General features: G+C 40.2%; 1 long non-coding RNA gene across 1 annotated transcript in view; it reads right to left on the bottom strand.

The window, feature by feature from the left end:
- Positions 1 to 711: 711 nt before the first annotated feature.
- The window catches only part of LOC140833341 (uncharacterized), a 59,952-nt gene continuing 33,807 nt past the window's right edge, over positions 712 to 26,856 (bottom strand). Inside the window, exon 2 of the long non-coding RNA XR_012118421.1 lies at positions 712 to 940. This is a non-coding gene — a long non-coding RNA (uncharacterized lncRNA). The remainder of the gene's footprint in view (positions 941 to 26,856) is intronic.

The following is a 26,856-nucleotide window of genomic DNA, read 5'->3' as shown; positions in this document are numbered from 1 at the left end:
ATGTTTATTTTTTGTACCTTAGTAATTTTTGCAAAAATGTCATACTTTACATATTTGAAAGATTTAAATTAGAACATGTATTAATCTATTTAAGAATGTTTAAATTTTTATTTGAAAAAAGGTCCTTTTTAATATTCTAATCAATATAAAAATATGATTTATGAAATATTTTTGAATGATTAACCATTGTGATAAAATTAGGTATTAAAGTATAAGGCCCAAGATATACCTTATAAGAGTGCCTAAAATTTTAAACTCACACATATTTTGTGAGTGAGTGGAGAGGACTGAGAAAACAGCTTTCGAGCCTTTATTGATCATGAGAGAGACTATCTATTGTTTAGAGTTCTTATTTTGAAAAAAAAATGATATTTCCTGAAAAAAAAAAAGAGGAAAAAAAAAAGAAAGATATTGAAGATCTATGTAATTTTTAAGTTATATGCTACGACCCATATATCTCTCATAAAAAAAAAAGAGAGAGAAAATTATTGTACAAATTAAATAAATATGTGGTCAAGAAGTGTAACGTCTACTCGTTTTAAAATGCGGAAAATATATATATTTTTTTAAAAGCTCGCCATTACAAAATAACATTTAAAATAATCGTCTTTATTTTACAATAAAAATATCACAGTTTAAAATGACTGACATTAAACGTAAACGTAAAGGAGTAAAAATCGTAATAGAAAAATATAACATTTAAAAATGATCTTTTATTTGTCATTAAAAATAGTGCAGCTTAAAATAACCCAACTCGTCTAAAATCATACGTAAACATAAACGTATAAAATTCTTAAAATCATCAACTTATGAAAATATTCATCTCCTCTCAATCTCATAAATCGTAATGCGGAAAACATGTGGTCCTCGGGTCGTGTCACCTTACCAGGTCTGCCTACTCAGAGTTCGGCACCTCCAGTCTCCTCAACATTTAGCTCACCTGCATCACACACGCCTAGTGAGTCTAAAGACTCAACACGCCTGTACCAGGAATAACAAGTACATATACAGGCATATAACAGTGAAAAATATCATACTCAACATATCTTTCATGAACTTAATATATAAAAAGCTTAATGTAAACGTGTTGTGTAAAATCATAATGTCTCAAAACATGTCATCTCATGTCATCATATACATAAACATGTCGTGTAAAATCATATCGTATTAAAGAATGTCATCTCATGTCATCATATACGTAAACGTGTCATGTAAAATCATATCGTGTCAAAACATATCATCTCATGTCATCTTATATGTATACGTGTTTTTTTTAATTGAATTCAGTTCATTAGTTGTGACTTTCGTATCAGCTCTATCGTATCAGCTCTATCGATGGATCCATCTAAGTATAACCACGGTACCGGACGGCGAGGGACATCAGCGACAGCATTACCCGTCCACTGAGCCCGGGCCTCAGCTCATCATATCATGTCAATGGAAATACGATCATCGGGCTCCCTCTGGGGCCTTCTCCCGTAAACGGGCTCCCTCTGGGGCCTTTTCCCTCACGATATCTCCAATCATATCATCGTATACATATACATCGTCAGTCACAACCAACTCCCATCCTTCAAAAACATCATCATAATCACCACTTAATAAAAACATGCATATACGTAATTTTTCCTTTAAACCAAGCATGCAACGTATATTTTCATAAAATCTTAAAAATCGTGATCATGATACGTGAACATTTAAAATATCATGAATTTGTGCTCAGGGTGCTGCCAGGTCCAAAATCTCACCCCGGGTGCAAAATGACTATTTGCCCTTAGAAACCCAAAAATTATCGTTTAACCCTTAAACGTAAAATTCCACGTTTTTGACATTTTATTAATTCCATTGACCCTAACATGTCCCAAATAATTATTTAAGACTACATGAATTTTCCCATATGTTTATTTGGCCTAAATCGATAACTTTTAAATTAATCTTTAAATCTAACATCTTAATGCGCTTTATTCCTGAATTAAACCAAACCTTAGCATAAAATTCTCAAATTAAAAACTTAGACTTCTAATAATTATTTGAGCTTAAATATAATTTTCCATAATTTTATTAAGCTTAAGTCTAGTTGTTTTCAATTAATTCCTTAATTAACTTTTCGTGCGACGATTAAATCCCTGATAAATCCAAAACTCATTATTTTGATCCGAAACTTACCAAACTCCTAAAAATGTCCCAAAACATATTTATAAGCATTGCTAGATGTAAACTCGAGCTCATTTCATAACTTAACCGATTCGTTTTAAAACTTGGACCGAAGTCCCGGTTTTAACCTGAATCGACTTGAAACTTAACCAAAATTTCTCCAACTTTTTACCACACTTAATGAACATCTAAAAGTTCCTAAAACCCTCAAAACCAGACCTTTAGATGCTAAAATATTAGACCAGCAAGCTGCTGGAATTTCCAGCATGTGCTAACCCGAAAGCCTTAGTCATCATCTTTCCTTAATTCGACTCTCATGCTTAAACCGACTCGAACCGGACCCGAACCAGGACCTAGACCCAACCCTTAGACATAACTTAAGACCATGAAACACCCCTTTCAAACTCAGAACTAATGTCTGAGCCCCAAAGCAATCAAAAGCCATGACTTGCTCTACACGAACCCAAAGTGCATAGCCTCAGCTTTCTTTGTTCAGTTTCTTAGCTGCCGTTCCAGGCCATGAACTACCATAAAGAGACTCATCCTAGGAGCCTTAAACACGCACCAGAAGCCTCTAGACACTCAAGAACCGCAGCCCCTTGCCCAAGAATTCAGAAAAATCGTGAGTAACAATTATAGGATGCAAGAAAGCACATGAAAACCAAACAACTTTTATGCACAAGTTTAGATCTAAAAGTTACATGCATGAGCACAATTATCAGCGTATAAAACATGTATGATGCAGAAAAATTGATACAAAGCGTGCCTTAGATAGTTGATGAACGAAAATGAGACGGAGGAGACGCCGGATAGCCTTGGATGCAAGAACAAGCCAACAACCGTGGCCTTCAGCTGGTGTATTTATTTGAAACCGTGTACTAAAATATAAATGGGGTGTCGGCAGGTGGTGGTGGGTGATAATGGTTGTAAGGTAGCAATTATAATCTTTAATTAATTATTAATCAAATAACTAATGACCCTAAATGGTTTAATTAAAAGATTAAAAGAGTTTTAAGTCCAACGAGCTTAAAAGTTGTCTCATTAAATCCAAACACACTACCGAAAAATATTTCGTGTTGAAATTTTTTTGAAAATATTAGTCGAACCCTCAAAAGTCCCCCGATTTGATAAAATTTACGCACCATTAAAAATTAAAATCTTGCGTTTAAAAATACCCAATAAATCCCAATTTTTGAAAAATAACTTTAAAACATCTTATATTAATTAATAAAACTTAATCGTGTAATAAAAAATAATTTTCTTTAAAATTTCTCCGTCTCCGTTCTTCATTCCAGCGTGAATTGCAAATTTAAAAATCTTTAATACATGAACCTTTAAGATTTCATAAAATAAATCCTATCATGCAATAATAATACAGAAAATGCATAAAAATAATTAAACACAATTTAATAAAATAATCATGCATTTAATTCTTTAAAACAATTTAATAAAATACCTAAGAAATTTAATAACTTGCATGCATGTGGTTCACGTGGACTTTCCGATTTTCGGGACATTACAATACGTCCCGAAATTTGAAGGGGTCACGTAAACAACATGCATGCAAATTATTAAATTTCTTTGTTATTTTATTAAATTCTTTTAAAAGCATAAAATGCATATCTATTTTATTAATTTGTGTTTAATTATTTTTTATGTATTTTATGCATTACTATTGCATGATAGAATTTATTTCACGAAATTTTAAAGATATATGCATTAAAGATTTTTAAGTTTCATTTCGCGCTCGAACGAGGATCGAAGACGGGAGAATTTTCAGGAAAATTATTTTAATTACATGATTTGTTTTTAAATATTAATTTAAGATGTTTTAAAAGTAATTTTCAAGAATGGTATTTATTGGGTATTTTTACACGCACGAATGTAATTTTTAACGGTACATAAATTTTATCGAATCGGGAGACTTTTTGAAGGTTCGGCTAGTATTTTCAAAATCTTTCCAAAACGAAATATTTTTCAGGAGTGTGTTTGAATTTAATGAGCCTAATTTTAAGTTTATCGTGCTTAAAAAACCTTTTAATTTTTAATTTAAGCTCATTAGTGCATTTTAATTAACCTAAACTACCATTAAGTTAAACCTAAACCTACCCTACACCTATTACTCTCCCACCATCCGACAGCCCTTACTCCTTCATTATATAGATGGGTTCAGCTGCATTTCTTTGTTTGAAATACAGCTGGTTGTCTTGATTCCAATCCTTAGAGTATATTTCTCCAACCGACACCTCTTTATTCCAACTATCCCCACTCTCATTATTTTAATTCAGCAGCTAGCCTCCCTTCAGCAACCATCGGCCATAGCATTTTCAATTCAAGAAAATCTCGGCCATAGCAATTCCTTCAAACAAATTGTCTCCGGCGCTCGTTTTTCGATCTCCTCGCTTCTATAACATCTAAGGCACGCCATGTACTTTTATTTCTGCTTCATACATGCTATATATTTGCTGTTATGTGTGTTATGTTTATGATTTTTTTGGTATTGGCATGGCAAAGCTTTTATGCTCTTGGTTTGGCACGAAAACAGTATGTTGTTGCATACATCTCACGTTTTTGTTACTATGGTGCAAGGGGCTGTCGAATTAGGGTCATAAGGGGCTGAACATGTTGAGGATCGAGATGACTATAAGCTGGAGTCGAGACGTTGAGAGCTGGGTGTAGGCCGAGGGTTGCTTTACCCATGGTTCGGTTTTGGAGAGGCAGCGTGTGTAGGGCGAAGCCAGCGGTGCAAGGACCGATTCAAGCCACGTACCAGGCCCTGCTGTGTCTGAACCGTGGCTTAGAGGGGGGCCGTAAGCTGCTGGACACGCCTTTAGAACAGCTGGAGTCGCGATCTTCTTGGTGGTGAGGGAGCCGAGAGTTGAGGTTTGAGGCGTTGTGTTGGTTGTGTTAGAGTAGATGCCCTGCAAGCCAACGGTTGGCTAGGGAATTTATTGACTCAAGTGAAATAAACAATCTTTATTTGAATATAATTTAACTTTTAATGGTTTCGTAATACTTTATCTGTATACCAATGCAAGCAGCATAGATAAAGTCCTTGATTATGCTTTAATACAAATGAATCGTAATTCGATATTGAAACTCATTTGTAAACACTGCATATTCTAAATTCGTTCCTAGTCGATTCAGCCGCCTAAAACATGGATAAAGGTCGCTTGAGCTTGAGACTAGCATCTGTGATGTTGTGTACTACGTTTCTTGGTAAGGGCATAGAGATGTCCAAACATACAGATGGGTAGTCATATGATGATTATACCGAACAACCCTCCCTCGGACTTTCCAAGTGGTTATCATTCATCGAGAGGATAAGTCCGTGGTTATGATTGTACACCATTAGTCCTTACGACCCGGGACAACACTGAGGCTCTATATGCTAGGGCTGTGCTTTGAATCGTTTACCGGCTCCAGGAGAGTCATCAGGTGGCGAGGTTGGGTATAGTTGCGACACATATAGGAGCCAGTGCATTGTAGTCGGGGATTCACCGCTCACCTACGGGTGTGGATATCCTATGTGATCTAATGAAATAATAGTGCATGGAATCTCTGGCCAGAGTATGAGATGTACATTAGAGAAGAAGTTCTCAAATAGTACACGCGATGCCACTATTATAGTTATCACATAGTTATCGAATTAATATGCAACCCTCGATGAACCAATGGTTGCAGATTCGATCGCGATATATGAGATGAAGGGACCGTACTGTACGTTAATCATAATCGACTGGATCTTGCAGGCACTATCAGTGATACCTAGGGGATCATGGGGCGATGCTACTAGACGCTCTTACCATGATCCGATGGGTGCAATCAGAAATGAGTTCTGACATTCTTGATCAAGGTGTTGATGAAAAGAATGGGGCTAACTAGGGTAAGCCCGAATAAAGGATTATGTCCTGAATCACAAAGAGTTGTGAACCCACGGCTAGCTGTATCCCTGAACCATTGAGGGTCACACAAGCACTGGATCGTTTGTTCCCGTTGAGAGAATAAATTCAAGGAGTTGAATTTATATTATGATATAGTAAATTCAAGGAGTTGAATTTATGATAAATAAATTTTGAGAAAAATAAATTCAAGGAGTTGAATTTATGAGATAGTAAATTCAAGGAGTTGAATTTATGAATTTATAAAATTTGGAGAGAATAAATTCAAAGAGTTGAATTTATAAAATTTGATAATTTAATTTATTAAACTCAAATGTTGGGTTTATTAAATATTAAATTTTGGAGGTAATAAAATTCAAGGAGTTGAATTTACAATTTGTAATAGCCGAGCCCGGTGTACGGTACGATTTAAGTTTCGTTTGTTATTTGGGTTATGTTATTAGATGTTTAGAGTTGTGTTTTGGGCTATAGTATTATTGGTTTTTATTTTATTGAGGTGTTAGTTGGTGTTGATTGTTCGTTTCAGCGTTTCGGATCGATTTTAGTTGATTTAGTACTGTTCATTGCCGTGGCTTGAGTGCACCCGCGCTCTTAGAGGAGTGCCCCCGCGGTGTACTGTTCATCATTTTGGAATTTGAAGGCCGTGGCATCACCGCACCCGCGGCAGTGCAAGGACCGCACCCGCGGTGAGACCGCACCCGCTGTGAGACCGCACCCGCGGTATTAGCAGCACCGCACCTGCGGTGTTCGTGCATGGGATTTATTTTGGTTGGCCGAAGGCATAGCGCACCCGCGGTGCGTGTGTGACCGCACCCGCGGTGTAAGTATGGGCGAGTTATCTAGCTACTTTTTGGAGTTGTTGGCCATATCTTATCCTATCCTATCTACCTTTTTCGAGATTTCCTCTCATCTACCAAGGGTTTTCCTCCATTTCTTTTGCTTCCTACCTTTGATTCTTGGAGTTATTTGGATTTCCGACTTGAGATCGACGTTCTCCGTGGTATAAGGAAGCTTAGGTAAGTTTTTGGTGCGATTCTACCATTGTTTTTGGAGATGAGTTGTTATAGGGTGTTGTTATTGTTGGTTTAATGGGATATTTGACTTGTATTTTTGGATATAGAGTTGATTTTGGTGTTGTTTATGGATTATTGTTGTAGGTGGTGTACCAAGAGTATAGTTTGAAGGTGTTCTATTGGTTGTAAGTGGAATTTCATCCTTTTGCTCACATGATGTTATATGTATTGAGTTTTAAAGATTTTAAAGTGATATTCCCTTCAATTGATTCATTGTTACGTATTGATTTCATTGATTATCTATTGGAGGCATTGTATGTCTCACTATTGTTAAAAAGGGAATACAAAAGATAGAGATTGCGAAACGACGGCTTTAAATGCTATTCAGAGTTCAAATGTTTTATTGGATTGATTTATCATAGTCAGAGCATTGCATGCAATTAGATGATCATCGACCATAGGCTTTTATCCCTCACAGTTATCGATTTATATCGATGGGATATTTGCAACCACAGTCAGAGATACTATTGATATCAATCCAACCAGAGAAAAGAGAAATACCATCGTATTGCTAACTATTGCTATTGCTATTGCTACAGTTATTGCTATATTATTCATGTTTCAGAGTTGATGGTATTTATGATTTCAAAGTCATGTTTTACAGAGTATATTGTATCATTGCTATGTTAGAGTTCCACTTGCTGAGATTTATTCTCATTTCAGTTATTTTCATGTGATGCAGATAAGAGTGACCGACTAGGACAGTGATCGTGGATGGGAGTCATATGCATACACCGTTGGAAGGAAGATTGTTTTGCATCATTTTGGGACATGATCATAAGAATGATTGTTTTGTATTTTGTATGTCATTTGAATGATCATGTGATTATTTTGTAAACATTTTTATGAAATGTATTTTGAAACTCCTTCCATATTTTAAAAGAAAATTTTATTTCCGCTGTATTTTTAATGTTACGGGTCAGGGTGTCACATTTAGTGGTATCAGAGCGGTGTTCTTCGGACCAATGCATATGACTTCGTCTACTCTCATCTGTCCGGGTATGTTTTCTTGCATCTATCCATTGTTATATATTGATTGGTGTCTTGTGAGCAATTGTAGAGTATGCCTCCTAAGCGTAAGGCGACCGAGGGTGAGGATAGTTCTTCCTCGAGAGTTGTCGACGAGTTCGGCAAGTTGCTTAAGGAGAAGGCTAAGGTGCATAGCGAGCAGATTCAGCAGCTCATTCGTATGCAAGGTACTGGACAGGGTAGAGGCCAAGGTAGAGTTCCAGTAGCACAGGCTGTTGGCACTGATGCCGTCTTTTCTGCTTTCAAGAGAATGGATCCACCGGAATTCGCAGGTAGCACCGATCCTCTAGTTGCTGTCGAGTGGGTCAAGGATTTAGAGGCGATCTTCGATCATCTCCAGTACGAGGACAAAGACAGGATCAGCTGTGCCGTATTCATGTTGGTTAAGGCTGCTCGCATTTGGTGGAATGCGACCAAAGTTGGAGTTGATGTTGCGACATTGAAGTGGCCAGAGTTCACTGACCTGTTCTATGACAATTATTTCCCCGATGCACTTCGAGCGAGGAAGGTTACGAAGTTCTTGGAGCTTCGTCAGGGGAGCTTAGATGTTGGTGAGTACATTCTGAAGTTTGAGGAGGGTTACTTGTTTGCTCCGTACATTGCTTCCAATGACAAAGATAAAGGCGCTCATTTCATTCGAGGCCTTAGAGTTGAGATTCGTCGTGATATCAACATGTCCAAGGCCGTGACTTTCAAGGAGATTGTGTCCAAAGCTTTGTTGGCCGAGCAGGATGAGAAGGACATCACCAGAGAGAGGCAGGAGAGGCACCAAGCTGTTGTTCAGAGAGGCCAGGATTCTAATCAGAGGGGCAGGGATCGTTTCAAGGGCAAGGGCAAGATGGAGTCGAGTCCTAGAACACCACCAGTTCCAGTTGATCCCGAGAAGCCACTTTGTCCTAAGTGTGGCAAGCATCATCGAGGAGAGTGCAGACTTGGCACTCATACTTGTTATCGTTGTGGCATGGCAGGCCACGTTGCCAGAAATTGTCCACGAGGAGCTAGCCAAGGGAAGGTGCAGGGTCGTATCTTTTCGATGACCAAGGAAGGTATTAATCATGATTCTTCATTGATCTCTAGTACTATTTTGATTTCAGGCAGAGTAGCTACGACTTTGATAGATACTGGTGCTACTCATTCTATTATGTCTGATTTGTTTTTTAGATCGTTGGGTATAGTTCCTTCTGTTCTTCCCCTCCAGCTTAGTGTTGTTTTGCCTTCGGGGGACGTGTTGTGCCCGACGTCGATTGTGTTTGCGTGCCCTGTTCATATTGAGGAGCGAGTTGTCTTCGCTGATTTGATTGTTATTCCTATGGTTGCTTTCGATGTTATTCTTGGCATGGATTGGCTTTCGACTTACCGTGCAGTTATCGATTGTGTTGCTAAGAAGGTGACTTTTGCAGATGATGGCCAGGGAGGAGTTCTCGCCAGCTCAGGTACTTCGCTGGTCCTTCCTTTTATTTCTTGTCTTGAGGCTGAGAGATTGCTGGGTAGAGGTTGCGATGGGTTTCTTGCTTCTATTGTGGATATGGATAGACTGATTAAGTTGAATATAGATGATATTGATGTTGTGAGGGAGTTTGCTGATGTGTTTGAGGATGATGTTCCGGGTTTGCCGCCGGACAGAGATGTTGAGTTCGTTATCGATTTAGCTCCAGGTACGGTTCCTATCTCTAAGGCTCCGTACAGGATGGCCCCAATGAGATGAAGGAGTTGAAGACTCAGTTGCAGGATCTTTTAGACAAGGGTTTTATTCGTCCGAGTTCTTCGCCTTGGGGAGCTCCGGTTCTGTTTGTCAAGAAGAAGGATGGATCTTTGCGGCTGTGTATCGACTACAGGGAGCTTAACAAAGTGACTGTCAAGAACAAGTATCCGTTGCCACGGATAGATGATTTGTTTGATCAGCTCCATGGTGCCACTGTGTTCTCGAAGATTGATCTTCGGTCTGGCTACTATCAGTTGAAGGTTAGGGAGTCTGATGTCCCTAAGAAGGCTTTCAGGACCAGGTATGGTCACTTTGAGTTTCTGGTTATGTCTTTTGGTCTAACCAATGCCCCTTCAGTCTTCATGGACCTGATGAACCGTGTGTTCAAGCCTTATCTGGATAGCTTCGTTATTGTCTTTATCGACGATATTCTGATCTATTCCAAGACCAGAGAGCCTCATGCAGAGCATCTTAGAGTGGTTCTTCAATTGCTGAGAGAGAAGAGGCTGTTCGCCAAGTTGAAGAAGTGTGAGTTTTGGCTAGGCCATGTTGTTTCGAGGGATGGCATTGCTGTTGATCCGTTGAAGATAGAGGCGATTCAGAATTGGCCTATTCCTACCACTGTCTCTGAGGTACGCAGTTTCCTTGGTTTGGCAGGTTACTATCGTCGTTTCATTTCAGATTTCTCCAAGATTGCCCTGCCATTGTCCAATCTGACGAGGAAGACTGTGAAGTTCGAGTGGTCCATCGATTGCCAGAGTGCATTTCAGGAGTTGAAGGATAGATTGACGACAGCTCCTGTTCTTTCATTGCCCAGTGGTTCTGAGGATTTTGTTGTCTATACCGATGCGTCGAAGAGAGGCCTTGGTGCAGTGCTGATGCAGCGAGGTAAGGTCATTGCCTATGCTTCTCGCCAGTTGAAAGACTATGAGAGGAATTATCCGACGCACGATTTGGAGCTAGCAGCTGTGGTTTTCGCCCTGAAGATTTGGAGACATTACTTGTATGGCGAAAAGTGTGAGATCTTCACAGACCACAAGAGTTTGAAGTATCTGTTTTCTCAGAAAGAGCTCAATATGCGGCAGAGGAGGTGGTTAGAGCTCGTCAAGGATTATGATGTGTCGATCAGTTATCACCCAGGGAAGGCGAACGTTGTGGCTGATGCTTTGAGCCGTAAGTCGAGTGCTTCATTGAGTTCTTTGATTCAGAGACCATTGTTGATGGATTTGCAGAGAGAGGAGATTGATCTGGTGATTCCAGGTACCATTGCTCGTCTTTCAGCGTTGGTTATTCGATCTACTTTGACGGACAGGATCCGTAGAGAGCAGGCGACTGATGTGCAGTTGCTAGAGTTGAGAGCTAGAGCTGAAGAGAGGGGTAATTCAGAGTTTGGTTTGAATGGTGATGGTTTGGTGACTTTCAGAGGCCGTATTTGTGTTCCTGTTGGCGATGATATTCGGCGAGATGTCTTGACAGAGGCTCATACCGCACCTTATTCGATTCATCCAGGCAGTACGAAGATGTATCAGGATCTTCGTCGACTCTACTGGTGGCCAGGTATGAAGAAAGATATTGCTTTGTTCATTTCTCAGTGCCTTACTTGTCAGCAGGTGAAGATTGAGCACCAGAGACCTGCTGGGACATTGCTATCTTTGCCGATCCCTCAGTGGAAGTGGGAGCATATTACGATGGATTTCGTGACTGGTCTTCCCAGAGTGCAGAAAGGTTATAATTCCATTTGGGTCATTGTTGATAGGTTGACCAAGTCGGCGCACTTTCTCCCAGTCAAGACGACGTACTCCATGAAGCAGTATGCCGAGGATTACATTGCAGAGATTGTTAGACTTCATGGTGTGCCTGTGTCGATTGTGTCTGATCGTGACCCCAGGTTTACCTCCGAGTTTTGGAAGAGTTTGCACAGAGCTATGGGTTCGCGGTTAGCGTTCAGTACAGCTTATCACCCTCAGAGCGACGGTCAGTCAGAGAGGGTCATTCAGATTCTTGAGGATATGCTCAGAGCTTGTACTATTGATTATTCTGGTATCTGGGATTCTAAATTGCCTCTTGTGGAGTTCACGTACAACAATAGCTACCAGGCGTCGATTGGCATGGCACCGTATGAGGCACTTTATGGCAGGAAGTGCAGATCGCCTTTGTTTTGGGATGAATTTGGAGAGAGGAAGATGTTGGGACCAGAGTTGGTCCAGCAGACGGCTGATGTTGTTGCTGTGATACGAGAGAGGATGAAGACTGCTCAGTCCAGACAGAAGAACCATGCAGATGTTCGTCGTAGGCCTTTGCAGTTCGAGGTTGGCGATCACGTGTTCTTGAAGATTGCACCTCTCAAGGGTGTGATGAGATTTGGCAAGAAGGGCAAGTTAAGTCCGAGATTTATTGGTCCTTTTGAGATCTTGGACAAAGTTGGTGACAGAGCCTACAGATTAGCCCTACCGCCCGATCTTGACAGAGTCCACAATGTTTTTCATGTATCGATGCTCAAGAAGTATATTGCAGATCCTTCCCATGTTCTTCGCCACGAGCCATTGGACTTGACGCCGAGTTTGACGTACCAAGAGATTCCGATTCAGATTTTGGATCGCACAGTTAGAGTTCTGAGGAACAAAGAGATCGGCATCGTTAAAGTCCTTTGGAGGAACCATTTGATCGAAGAGGCTACGTGGGAACCAAAGGATGAGATGAGAGAGAAGTATCCTGAGTTGTTCGTGCAGTGACGTCAATTTCGCGGACGAAATTCCTCTAAGGAGGGGAGATTGTAATAGCCGAGCCCGGTGTACGGTACGATTTAAGTTTCGTTTGTTATTTGGGTTATGTGATTAGATGTTTAGAGTTGTGTTTTGGGCTATAGTATTATTGGTTATTATTTTATTGAGGTGTTAGTTGGTGTTGATTGTTCGTTTCAGCGTTTCGGATTGATTTTAGTTGATTTAGTACTGTTCATTGCCGTGGCTTGAGTGCACCCGCGCTCTTAGAGGAGTGCCCCCGCGGTGTACTGTTCATCATTTTGGAATTTGAAGGCCGTGGCATCACCGCACCCGCGGCAGTGCAAGGACCGCACCCGCGGTATTAGCAGCACCGCACCCGCGGTGTTCGTGCATGGGATTTATTTTGGTTGGCCGAAGGCATAGCGCACCCGCGGTGCTTGTGTGACCGCACCCGCGGTGTAAGTATGGGCGAGTTATCTAGCTACTTTTTGGAGTTGTTGGCCATATCTTACCCTATCCTATCTACCTTTTTCGAGATTTCCTCTCATCTACCAAGGGTTTTCCTCCATTTCTTTTGCTTCCTACCTTTGATTCTTGGAGTTATTTGGATTTCCGACTTGAGATCGACGTTCTCCGTGGTATAAGGAAGCTTAGGTAAGTTTTTGGTGCGATTCTAGCATGGTTTTTGGAGATGAGTTGTTATAGGGTGTTGTTATTGTTGGTTTAATGGGATATTTGACTTGTATTTTTGGATATAGAGTTGATTTTGGTGTTGTTTATGGATTATTGTTGTAGGTGGTGTACCAAGAGTATAGTTTGAAGGTGTTCTATTGGTTGTAAGTGGAATTTCATCCTTTTGCTCACATGATGTTATATGTATTGAGTTTTAAAGATTTTAAAGTGATATTCCCTTCAATTGATTCATTGTTACGTATTAATTTCATTGATTATCTATTGGAGGCATTGTATGTCTCACTATTGTTAAAAAGGGACTACAAAAGATAGAGATTGCGAAACGACGGCTTTAAATGCTATTCAGAGTTCAAATGTTTTATTGGATTGATTTATCATAGTCAGAGCATTGCATGCAATTAGATGATCATCGACCATAGGCTTTTATCCCTCACAGTTATCGATTTATATCGATGGGATATTTGCAACCACAGTCAGAGATACTATTGATATCAATCCAACCAGAGAAAAGAGAAATACCATCGTATTGCTAACTATTGCTATTGCTATTGCTACAGTTATTGCTATATTATTCATGTTTCAGAGTTGATGGTATTTATGATTTCAAAGTCATGTTTTACAGAGTATATTGTATCATTGCTATGTTAGAGTTCCACTTGCTGAGATTTATTCTCATTTCAGTTATTTTCATGTGATGCAGATAAGAGTGACCGACCAGGACAGTGATCGTGGATGGGAGTCATATGCATACACCGTTGGAAGGAAGATTGTTTTGCATAATTTTGGGACATGATCATAAGAATGATTGTTTTGTATTTTGTATGTCATTTGAATGATCATGTGATTATTTTGTAAACATTTTTATGAAATGTATTTTGAAACTCCTTCCATATTTTAAAAAGGAAAATTTTATTTCCGCTGCGTATTTTTAATGTTATGGGTCAGGGTGTCACACAATTTATATAATAAATTCAAATGTTGAATTTATAATTAATTTAATTTATTAAACTCAAAAGTTGAGTTTATTAATTATTAAATTAAATATAATGAGAATATGTTTAATGGGCTTGTAGGAGTACAAGTCCAACATATTAAATAATTAAAGTTATTAATGGACTTTGATTAATTAATTAAACTAGTTGGACTAGCCCAATTAATTAATCAAGCTCATTATGGTTAATTATTGAATTTAGGTCAAGATTATTGTTTTTAAGAGAAAAATAGAGATTGACCTAGCCTCCAAGTCTTCCACCTTTTTGGTGATTCACGTGAGTTTCAAGAAAACTCCTCCCAAAATTTTGGCCAACTTTTCAATAAAAGAGAGTTGAGCCGTCTCTCGATTTTAATCTCCAACGATGAAACTTCTTCCAAATATTCTAGTGCTATTTGGAAGAGGAACAAATCTTCTAGTCGTGGACCTAATTAGAAGAATCGAAGAAAGTTCGTAGGGATTCATCAAGAGCTAATCCGTTCATACCGGATTAGTTGGAGCCAAGTGATTTAATTCACAAAGGTATACTTTTAAATATCCTATGCATGTTTAAATTTGTTAAATCATACGAACGTCCAAAGCAAAATTATTTTGTTTTTCAAAATAAAATAAAAATTTTAAAACTTCCGCTGCGTTTGGGCGTATAGAAAACCAGATCCAACAGTGGTATCAGAGCCAGGTTTTCTGAATCGTATGGTTTTAAATCATATTGAATAATTTATTCTAACCACACAAGAAAATTTTTCAGAAAAAATTGATGCACCATAAAATTTTATTTTTTCCAGATTTTCGAAAAAAAAAAAAAATTTAAATCTGCCCGGAATTGTTCCAGGCAGTCCGTGCGCGCAGGGTCGCGCACGGCAGCGCGCGCAGGCGTCCGACGCCTGCGCGCACGGCGGCGCGCCTGTGCGCGTTCTGCGCGCACAGGGCAGTCGCCGCTACCCAAAACGTTCGGGCAGCGGGGCGGGCAGCGCGGGCGGCTGCCCGAGAGTGTCTCGAGAACCGCGCTGAATAATGGGCTTGAATTGTTTGGGCCTAGGGTGCGATTTTTTGATTTTTCAAATTTTGGGCAAAATTGATATTTTTGAAAATTGGTTCAATTTTTATTTTGGAAAATTAATTTTTGAAAAATTAATAATTTTCTTGTGAAATAAATAATTGGAATATGATTTTAATTATTTATGGTAAAAATAAGTTTTTACAAGAAATCAATTATTATTGATTTAATTGGAGTTTATTTAATTTATTAAATTCTTTAATAATTGTGGTGGTTAGTAATATAATTATTAGATATATGATTTATCAATTAATTACATTGTTTAATTAAATTGATGTTAATATTTGATATTAAATGCATGAAGGATGATCGAGAGCCTTGACCAATGTGTTAGGTGTATGTCAGGATATTTTACTCTTTTATTCGTTTTTTTTTAATATTTGATATTATTAAAGTGGGCCTGGTTTATGGCCCGTTCCCACCCCATGAGATGTATCCCTTATGTGCCATGGCTATTTAAATGTAATATTAGAAATAGTGGGAGATCAAGACTGGAAGATGGTGGGTCCGATGATCAAGACGAAGACATGTAAAATATTGGAAGCTCTTGTAATAGTTGCATTTGCATCCCTGCATTCACCTAGGTTGGACCTGGATCCATGTATGGCTCACATGGATCTAATAGTGTTGGCGATCGATCATCCTTATTTATTGTTGAATGTCATATTATGATATATATGCGATATATAGTAGTATGCATGTATGTATATTATTAGATAATATAGTTGCATGAATCCGGCAAACATACAAACTCGTGGCACGTGATTTTTAAATTAAATTGATGAGACAATTTTAAAATTAAAATCCCTCATTTTAAATATGATTCAAAATTTATATCAAACCGAATAAGTAAAAATTAAAAGAGTTTAATTTTTCCTTGCCTTCCATCAACCGTAGTTGCATGTTGATCGCTACCCGCGGACAGTGTCTGGCTCATATTATTGGGGAAGCCTGTACGCCGGAAAGCTGTGACTTCCACCGGACATGTGATGTGAATTGAGTGGAACTCCCATGACTTCGGCTCATATTATTGGTGTAATAGCCGAGCCCGGTGTACGGTACGATTTAAGTTTCGTATGTTATTTGGGTTATGTGATTAGATGTTTAGAGTTGTGTTTTGGACTATAGTATTATTGGTTATTATTTTATTGAGGTGTTAGTTGGTGTTGATTGTTCGTTTCAGCGTTTCGGATCGATTTTAGTTGATTTAGTACTGTTCATTGCCGTGGCTTGAGTGCACCCGCGCTCTTAGAGGAGTGCCCCCGCGGTGTACTATTCATCATTTTGGAATTTGAAGGCCGTGGCATCACCGCACCCGCGGCAATGCAAGGACCGCACCCGCGGTGTGCACCGCACCCGCGGTAATTGTAGCACCGCACCCGCGGTCATCGTGCATGGGAATTATTTTGGTTGGCCGAAGGCATAGCGCACCCGCGGTGCTTGTGTGACCGCACCTGCGGTGTAAGTATGGGCGAGTTATCTAGCTACTTTTTGGAGTTGTTGGCCATATCTTATCCTATCCTATCTACCTTTTTCGAGATTTACTCTCATCTACCAAGGGTTTTCCTCCATTTCTTTTGCTTCCTACCTTTGATTCTTGGAGTTATTTGGATTTCCGACTTGAGATCGACGTTCTCCGTGGTATAAGGAAGCTTAGGTAAGTTTTTGGTGCGATTCTATCATGGTTTTTGGAGATGAGTTGTTATAGGTTGATGTATTGGTTGGTTCTATGGATTATTTAACTTGTATTTTTGGATATAGAGTTGATTTTGGTGTTGTTTATGGATTATTGTTGTAGGTGGTGTACCAAGAGCTAAGTTTGAGGTGTTCTATTGGTTTGTAAGTGGAATTTCATCCCTTGTGCTCACATGATATTATATGTATTGTGTTTTAAAGGTTTCAAAGTGTTATTCCCTTCCATTGATCCATTGTTATGTATTGATTTCATTGATTATCTATTGGAGGCATTGTATGTCTCACTATTGTTAAAAAGGGAATACAAAAGATAGAGATTTCGAAACGACGGCTTTAAATGCTATTCAGAGTTCAAATGTTTTATTGGATTGATTTATCATAGTCAGAGCATTGCATGCAATTAGATGATCATCGACGTTAGGGTTTTATCCCTCACAGTTATCGATTTATATCAATGTGATATTTGCAACCACAGACAGAGATACTATTGATATCAATCCAACCAGAGAAAAGAGAATACCATCTTATTGCTATCTTATTGATATGCTATTGCTACAGTTATTGCTACAGTATTCATGTTTCAGAGTTGATGGTATTTATGATTTCAAAGTCATGATTTACAGAGTATATTGTATCATTGCTATGTTAGAGTTCCACTTGCTGAGATTTATTCTCATTTCAGTTATTTTCATGTGATGCAGATAAGAGTGACCGACCAGGACAGTGATCGTGGATGGGGGTCATATGCATACACCGTTGGAAGGAAGATTATTTTGTATCATTTTGGGACATGATCATAAGAATGATTATTTTGTATTTTGTATATCATTTGAATGATCATGTATTTATTTTGTAAACATTTTTATGAAATGTATTTTGAAACTCCTTCCATATTTTAAAAAGGAAAATTTTATTTCCGCTGCGTATTTTTAATGTTACGGGTCAGGGTGTCACATTTAGTGGTATCAGAGCGGTGTTCTTCGGACCAATGCATATGACTTCGTCTACTTTCAACTGTCCGGGTATGTTTTCTTGCATCTATCCATTGTTATATATTGATTGGTGTCTTGTGAGCAATTGTAGAGTATGCCTCCTAAGCGTAAGGCGGCAGAGGGTGAGGATAGTTTTTCCTCGAGAGTTGTCGACGAGTTCGACAAGTTGCTTAAGGAGCAGGCTAAAGTGCATAGCGATCAGATTCAGCAGTTGCTCTGATTGCAAGGAGCAGGACAGGGTCGAGGCCAAGTGAGAGGTCAGGTTGCACAGGCTGTTGGCACTGATGCCGTCTTTTCTGCTTTCAAGAGAATGGATCCACCGGAATTCGCAGGTAGCACCGATCCTCTAGTTGCTGTCGAGTGGGTCAAGGCTTTAGAGGCGATCTTCGATCATCTCCAGTACGAGGACAAAGACAGGATCAGCTGTGCCGTATTCATGTTGGTTAAGGCTGCTCGCATTTGGTGGAATGCGACCAAAGTTGGAGTTGATGTTGCGACATTGAAGTGGCCAGAGTTCACTGACCTGTTCTATGACAATTATTTCCCCGATGCACTTCGAGCGAGGAAGGTTACGAAGTTCTTGGAGCTTCGTCAGGGGAGCTTAGATGTTGGTGAGTACATTCTGAAGTTTGAGGAGGGTTACTTGTTTGCTCCGTACATTGCTTCCAATGACAAAGATAAAGGCGCTCATTTCATTCGAGGCCTTAGAGTTGAGATTCGTCGTGATATCAACATGTCCAAGGCCGTGACTTTCAAGGAGATTGTGTCCAAAGCTTTGTTGGCCGAGCAGGATGAGAATGACATCACCAGAGAGAGGCAGGAGAGGCACCAAGCTGTTGTTCAGAGAGGCCAGGGTTCTGATCAGAGAGGCAGGGATCGTTTCAAGGGCAAGGGCAAGATGGAGTCGAGTCCTAGACCACCACCAGTTCTAGTTGATCCCGAGAAGCCACTTTGTCCTAAGTGTGGCAAGCATCATCGAGGAGAGTGCAGACTTGGCACTCATACTCGTTATCGTTGTGGCACGGCAGGCCACGTTGCCAGAAATTGTCCACGAGGAGCTAGCCAAGGGAAGGTGCAGGGTCGTATCTTTTCGATGACCAAGGAAGATGATGGCCAGGGAGGAGTTCTCGCCAGCTCAGGTACTTCGCTGGTCCTTCCTTTTATTTCTTGTCTTGAGGCTGAGAGATTGCTGGGTAGAGGTTGCGATGGGTTTCTTGCTTCTATTGTGGATGTGGATAGACTGATTAAGTTTAATATTGATGATATTGATGTTGTGAGGGAGTTTACTGATGTGTTTGACGATGATGTTCCGGGTTTGCCGCCGGATAGTGATGTTGAGTTCGTTATCGATTTAGCTCCAGGTACGGTTCCTATCTCTAAGGCTCCGTACAGGATGGCCCCTACTGAGATGAAGGAGTTGAAGACTCAGTTGCAGGATCTTCTAGACAAGGGTTTTATTCGTCCGAGTTCTTCGCCTTGGGGAGCTCCGGTTCTTTTTGTTAAGAAGAAGGATGGTTCTTTGCGTCTGTGTATCGACTACAGGGAGCTTAATAAAGTGACTGTCAAGAACAAGTATCCGTTGCCACGGATAGATGATTTGTTTGATCAGCTCCATGGTGCCACTGTGTTCTCGAAGATTGATCTTCGGTCTGGCTACTATCAGTTGAAGGTTAGGGAGTCTGATGTCCCTAAGACGGCTTTCAGGACCAGGTATGGTCATTTTGAGTTTCTCGTAATGTCTTTTGGTCTGACGAATGCCCCTTCAGTCTTCATGGACCTGATGAACCATGTGTTCAAGCCCTATCTGGATAGCTTCGTCATTGTCTTCATTGATGATATCTTGATCTATTCCAAGACCAGAGAGCTTCATGCAGAGCATTTCAGAGTGGTTCTTCAGTTGTTGCGAGAGAAGAGGTTGTTTGCCAAGTTGAAGAAGTGTGAGTTTTGGCTGGATCAGATTTCTTTTCTAGGCCATGTTGTTTCGAGGGATGGCATTGCTGTTGATCCATTGAAGATAGAGGCGATTCAGAATTGGCCTATTCCTACTACTGTCTCTGAGGTACGCAGTTTCCTTGGTTTGGCGGGTTACTATCGTCGTTTCATTTCAGATTTCTCCAAGATTGCCCTGCCATTGTCCAATCTGACGAGGAAGACTGTGAAGTTCGAGTGGTCCATCGATTGCCAGAGTGCATTCCAGGAGTTGAAGGATAGATTGACGACAGCTCCGGTTCTTTCATTGCCCAGTGGTTCTGAGGATTTTGTTGTCTATACCGATGCGTCGAAGAGAGGCCTTGGTGCAGTTCTGATGCAGCGAGGTAAGGTCATTGCCTATGCTTCTCGCCAGTTGAAGGATTACGAGAGGAATTATCCGACGCACGATTTGGAGCTAGCAGCTGTGGTTTTCGCCCTGAAGATTTGGAGACATTATCTGTATGGCGAAAAGTGTGAGATCTTCACAGACCACAAGAGTTTGAAGTATCTGTTTTCTTAGAAAGAGCTCAATATGCGGCAGAGGAGGTGGTTAGAGCTTGTCAAGGATTATGATGTGTCGATCAGTTATCACCCAGGGAAGGCGAACGTTGTGGCTGATGCTTTGAGCCGCAAGTCGAGTGCTTCATTGAGTTCTTTGATTCAGAGGCCATTGTTGATGGATTTACAGAGAGAGGAGATTGATCTGGTGATTCCAGGTACCATTGCTCGTCTTTCAGCGTTGGTTATTCGATCTACTTTGACGGACAGGATCCGTAGAGAGCAGGCGACTGATGTGCAGTTGCTAGAGTTGAGAGCTAGAGCTGAGGAGAGGGGTAACTCAGAGTTTGGTTCGAGTGGTGATGGTTTGGTGACTTTCAGAGGCCGTATTTGTGTTCCTATTAGCGATGATATTCGACGAGACATTCTGACAGAGGCTCATACCGCACCTTATTCGATTCATCCAGGCAGTACGAAGATGTATCAGGATCTTCGTCGACTCTACTGTTGGCCAGGTATGAAGAAAGATATTGCTTTGTTCATTTCTCAGTGCCTTACTTGTCAGTAGGAGAAGATTGAGCACCAGAGACCTGCTGGGACAATGCTATCTTTGTCGATTCCTCAGTGGAAGTGAGAGCATATTACGATGGATTTCGTGACTGGTCTTCCCAGAGTGCAGAAAGGTTATAATTCCATTTGGGTCATCGTTGATCGATTGACCAAGTCAGCGCACTTTCTCCCAGTCAAGACGACGTACTCCATGAACCAGTATGCCGAGGATTATATTGCAGAGATTGTTAGACTTCATGGTGTGCCTGTGTCGATTGTGTCTGATCGTGACCCCAGATTTACCTCCGAGTTTTGGAAGAGTTTGCACAGAGCTATGGGTTCGCGGTTAGCGTTCAGTACAGCTTATCACCCTCAGAGCGACGGTCAGTCAGAGAGGGTCATTCAGATTCTTGAGGATATGCTCAGAGCTTGTACTATTGATTATTCTGGTAGCTGGGATTCTAAATTGCCACTTGTGGAGTTCACGTACAACAATAGCTACCAGGCGTCGATTGGCATGGCACCGTATGAGGCACTTTACGGCAGGAAGTGCAGATCCCCTTTGTTTTGGGATGAGGTTGGAGAGAGGAAGATGTTGGGACCAGAGTTGGTCCAGCAGACGGCCGATGTTGTTGCCGTGATACGTGAGAGGATGAAGACTGCTCAGTCGAGGCAGAAGAGCTATGCAGATGTTCGTCGTAGACCTTTACAGTTCGAGGTTGGCGATCATGTATTTCTGAAGATTGCACCTCTCAAGGGTGTGATGAGATTTGGCAAGAAGGGTAAGTTGAGTCCGAGATTTATTGGCCCTTTTGAGATCTTGGACAGAGTTGGTGACAGAGCCTACAGATTAGCCCTACCGCCCGATCTTGACAGAGTCCACAATGTTTTTCATGTATCGATGCTCAGGAAGTATATTGCAGATCCTTCCCATGTTCTTCGCCACGAGCCATTGGACTTGACGCCGTGATGTGAACGTGGCCGGGCATGGTGTTCAAATGATTGATAAGCAAGGGAGAAGGGCTCGTGATGCATGGGAGCACGTTGGAAAGCCGAAGGAACATTATTAAAGCATTATTTTGAAGAACCGAGGCTGCACGGACCCAAGCACGGACCCGTACACAGGGTCCGTGTCCATTACACTTGAGGAAGAGAAATCCCGAGCCTACACGGACCCGAGCACGGACCTGTACACGGGGTCCGTGTCTACTACTTTCGAGACATGAAAATTACAGTGCCTACACGGACCCCCTTCCGGACCTCTACACGGGGTCCGTGTCCTTTACGTTTGGACGAGATTTATTTTCCTATTTTAGTGTTTTAATTATTTTAGCAAGTAGATTTGATATCTTTTATATTTAGGGTTTTGTTACCTATATATAAGCTAGAATACCACAAACAATTTAACTGTTGTTCATTATTGATTGAGTTTTATAAAAACTTCTTTGAGAGTTCTCTCAAACACAAGCTTAAGTTTCGTTATAACTTTTGCGTTGTTTCAAATCAAACTTATCAAAAGATTTATCTTTTGTGGCGTTTGTCGATCGATCTTCACGAGGGTTGCCAAGGGCAGGTTCTTTGGAGGTTCTCTTGAGCGCGATTGTTCCTATCGTTAATATTTGTTGCTAAATCGTTCGCGATTTAGAGGTGAATATTACACAATTACTTGTCTCAAAGATCGGGAAAACAACACGGGTCTTAATACTGTAATTGAATAGAGGGTGCGATTTATTACAATCGTGTTTGCTATTTATTCGTATCAAGATTCACGCAATTTGGTATCAGAGCTCAAGGTTTTTGATTCAAGTAAGAGTATCCATTCAATTCTTCGTAGGATTTTCAATACCGATTTTCGTGTAGCGGTTTCTACGGATTTGTTAAAAAAAAAAAAAAAAAAAATATCGCGATTTACTGTTTATCGCCGGAAAATACTGTTCATCGTCGACACTATTCATCGCCGACACTATTCATCCGAAAGTTACTATTCATCGCCGGCCGTACTGTTGACGGAGGAATTTACTGTTCACGATCGGGTACTGTTTTCGTCAAAATTTACTGTTCACGATCGGGTACTGTTCACGTCTGGTACTGTTCATCTGCCGTTTTTACTGTTTATCGACGGAACTATTCATCCGACAGGGTACTATTCATTACCGGAGTTACTATTCATTACCGGAGTTACTATTCACGCCGGAATTACTGTTCACGGTACTATTTACCCGAAAAAAAAAAAAAAAAAATTGGCATCGGGTGTTTGTTGGGATTTTAGCGCTTATATTTCAGCGTTAAGTTTGTCCTTGTCATTTAGTCGCATTCTAGTCAGTTTTCAAAGTTGCTTATCCTGGTGTGATCTAAGTGAGTCGAATTTCAGGCGTCACAGGATTGATCTCATAAGTTTGATACGTGGAAGCCACGAGACTTAAGCGCCCCTTGAGAATTCTCACTTGAGTGAAAATATTTGAGTGGAGTGAATTTTTCATTGGAGTGAAGTGTGAGGTTTTGTGGTGAGGGAAAAAGACGAGTGCGAGTGAATTTTCATTGGAGTGACTAGTGAGAATTTGTGGTGAGGAAACTTTATTCTTTATTGTTTTATACTAACCTTTTTCTTGCAGGTATAATGATTGACGGACGTCAATTTAAAACGATGTTAGGAGGGTTGGATAGAAGGTGGGAGAAGGAGTTTAAGCCTCAACAAAAAAAATATCGGAGGTGTGAAGAAGAGGAGATGTATGATGTGCATATTGATGAGAATAGGCGAGGTAGTAGAGTTGGAGGAGATACGTTGTTGAACATGGATCGTTATAGGAGATTTGATGAGGATAAGGGGTATAGAAGCCGAGAAGGGTATAGACTGAGTGGTACGAAGATGACAATTCCATTTTTCAGTGGGGAAGCCGATCCAAAGGTGTACCTTGAGTGGGAAGAGAGAATGGAGTGTGTATTTGAGAGACGGAAGGATTATACCGAAGCAATGAAGGTAAGACGAGCTTGCAGTGAGTTTACCGACTGTGCTAGTACTTGGTGGGATAAGTTAGTAACACGTAGGAGACGATGTGGGGATGACCCTATAGTTACGTGGGATGAGATGAAAAGGGTGATGAGGAAACAATTTGTTCCAAATCACAATAATAGGAGAGGTGGTAGGAGAGATGAGCATGGCTTGTATGATGATTCATGGGCATCCACTTGGAGGGCGAGTTTGGAAGAGAACCACTGCGGTAGGCCAAAGAAGGAGTCAAGACGTGAAGCTAGCAAATATGAATATCAAGGTACATTTAAAAATTCAAATTCTAGTACTTGTGATATTATATGTTGTTGGTGTTTAGAGTTTGGGCATTATATCACCCAATGTCCAAAGGAGGAGATGACTGTAGTAAAACCGCCAATTGATGTCAAATCTAAAGTGGGGGTTGAGATAATTGAGAAGGTTGGTACTCCACTAACTTCTGACTTGAGTATTGAGTGTTGTGCTGTGGAGGGTGAGTTATTAGATGATGTGCAAGTTGTTTCTTTTGCTCCGCTGTCTACGAATGTCATTTGTATTGACGAATCAATTTGTTATGAGTTGAGAGAAAAAGAAAATGAGATGGTCGAAAAAAAGAGTGATAAAAAAAGTGAGATGGCCCTCGATGAAAAAAAAGAGTTGTGTGAAAAAGAGGCCAAAGAAAAAGAAAAAGAAAAAGAAAAGAAATATAATTTGAAGGCCCAAAAGAGTGAAAAGAGTGAGGATGAGAGTTGTTTAATTTTTATAAATCTCTTCAAGTACCTTTGTACAAAGATGAGATTTATATACCTAGTGACGATATAGCCGGTTCAATCCCGAGCATTGTTATTTCTCATTTGCAGGGTTATGATGAAGTTGTGATGAGGAGACGAGCAAATGTGGGAGGTGTAAAAATGCAATGGGATGATCCATTTGGTGTTGAGAGCAATCACCGTGAGGTAAGCATAGTTGCCAACGCAACAACCTTGAGGTATGACTTTCGTTCTTATCTTATTTCATTGTTGTGTTGTATTCAAGAGTTTGGTGAGAGAGTTGAGAGTGGGATGTCTAAATGGTCTAACGGTGAATTAACCTTTGTCCCTAGGAGTCATAGATTGGAGAATGATGAAATATTGAATAGATCAAATCTAAATGTTAGTGATTGTGATTTTTCAAAAGTTGTCAAATTGATGAGTTTTTGTTATGACAATGAATTGTATGCATTATGTTCAAATCTTTGTGATGAGTTAAATGTTTACATGGGTAGTACGCCTAGTGTGTTCTATTTGCATGATTCCTACTTGTTTGGTGAAGACTTTGGGAAGAGCATGAATGAATGTAAGAATTTTTATGTGCATAATGAGTACAATTTTAAGGAGAATAAATTCTTCATTCTATATTCATTGCATGGGTTATGTACTAGTGATGCATATAGTGGTGTTTTTATCTTTGATAAAATGCATGATTATATGTGTTGGTTGCATATGAAGAGGTATGTTGAGTGGGATTGTGAGGCATGCATTGCATATAAGAGATTGACATTTTGCCTAGATTCTTATATCGTGCATGAACTATGTCTTATTCCTAGTGACCTATGGTCGTACACGTGTATGGATATCATTTGTGTGTTGACTAGGTCTAAGAAGGGGAGAAATCTGATTTTTGTGATACTTAATAATATCTTGTTGATGTTATTTGGTGTCATTTGTTATTTAATGTTTGGTAAAGCTGACGAGTTTATAGGAAAGACAACGCTGATGTTGGAGTTTCCAGTGTTAATGGAGCGAGCTAACCATAGCGCCTACGAACTTAAATTGAAAGGTAAACATGTTGATAATTTGATTAATTTTATTACTAACTTGCTTCGTTTTTGTGCAGTGGGGCAAGATTTGAGGACAAATCTTTTTGAAGAAGGGGAGTATGATGTGAACGTGGCCGGGCATGGTGTTCAAATGATTGATAAGCAAGGGAGAAGGGCTCGTGATGCATGGGAGCACGTTGGAAAGCCGAAGGAACATTATTCAAGCATTATTTTGAAGAACCGAGGCTGCACGGACCCAAGCACGGACCCGTACACAGGGTCCGTGTCCATTACACTTGAGGAAGAGAAATCCCGAGCCTACACGGACCCGAGCACGGACCTGTACACGGGGTCCGTGTCTACTACTTTCGAGACATGAAAATTACAGTGCCTACACGGACCCCCTTCCGGACCTCTACACGGGGTCCGTGTCCTTTACGTTTGGACGAGATTTATTTTCCTATTTTAGTGTTTTAATTATTTTAGCAAGTAGATTTGATATCTTTTATATTTAGGGTTTTGTTACCTATATATAGGCTAGAATACCACAAACAATTTAACTGTTGTTCATTATTGATTGAGTTTTATAAAAACTTCTTTGATAGTTCTCTCAAACACAAGCTTAAGTTTCGTTATAACTTTTGCGTTGTATCAAATCAAACTTATCAAAAGATTTATCTTTTGTGGCGTTTGTCGATCGATCTTCACGAGGGTTGCCAAGGGCAGGTTCTTTGGAGGTTCTCTTGAGCGCGATTGTTCCTATCGTTAATATTTGTTGCTAAATCGTTCGTGATTTAGAGGTGAATATTACACAATTACTTGTCTCAAAGATCGGGAAAACAACACGGGTCTTAATACTGTAATTGAATAGAGGGTGCGATTTATTACAATCGTGTTTGCTATTTATTCGTATCAAGATTCACGTCACGCCGAATTTGACGTACCAAGAGATTCCGATTCAGATTTTGGATCGCACAGTTAGAGTATTGAGGAACAAAGAGATCGGCATCGTTAAAGTCCTTTGGAGGAACCATTTGATCGAG

This window comes from Primulina eburnea, chromosome 6, assembly GCF_022965805.1.
Source record: "Primulina eburnea isolate SZY01 chromosome 6, ASM2296580v1, whole genome shotgun sequence".
NCBI classification, from domain to species: domain Eukaryota; kingdom Viridiplantae; phylum Streptophyta; class Magnoliopsida; order Lamiales; family Gesneriaceae; genus Primulina; species Primulina eburnea.
Note: the sequence above shows the minus strand (reverse complement) of the source record. Positions and strands in the feature narration are given on the sequence as shown.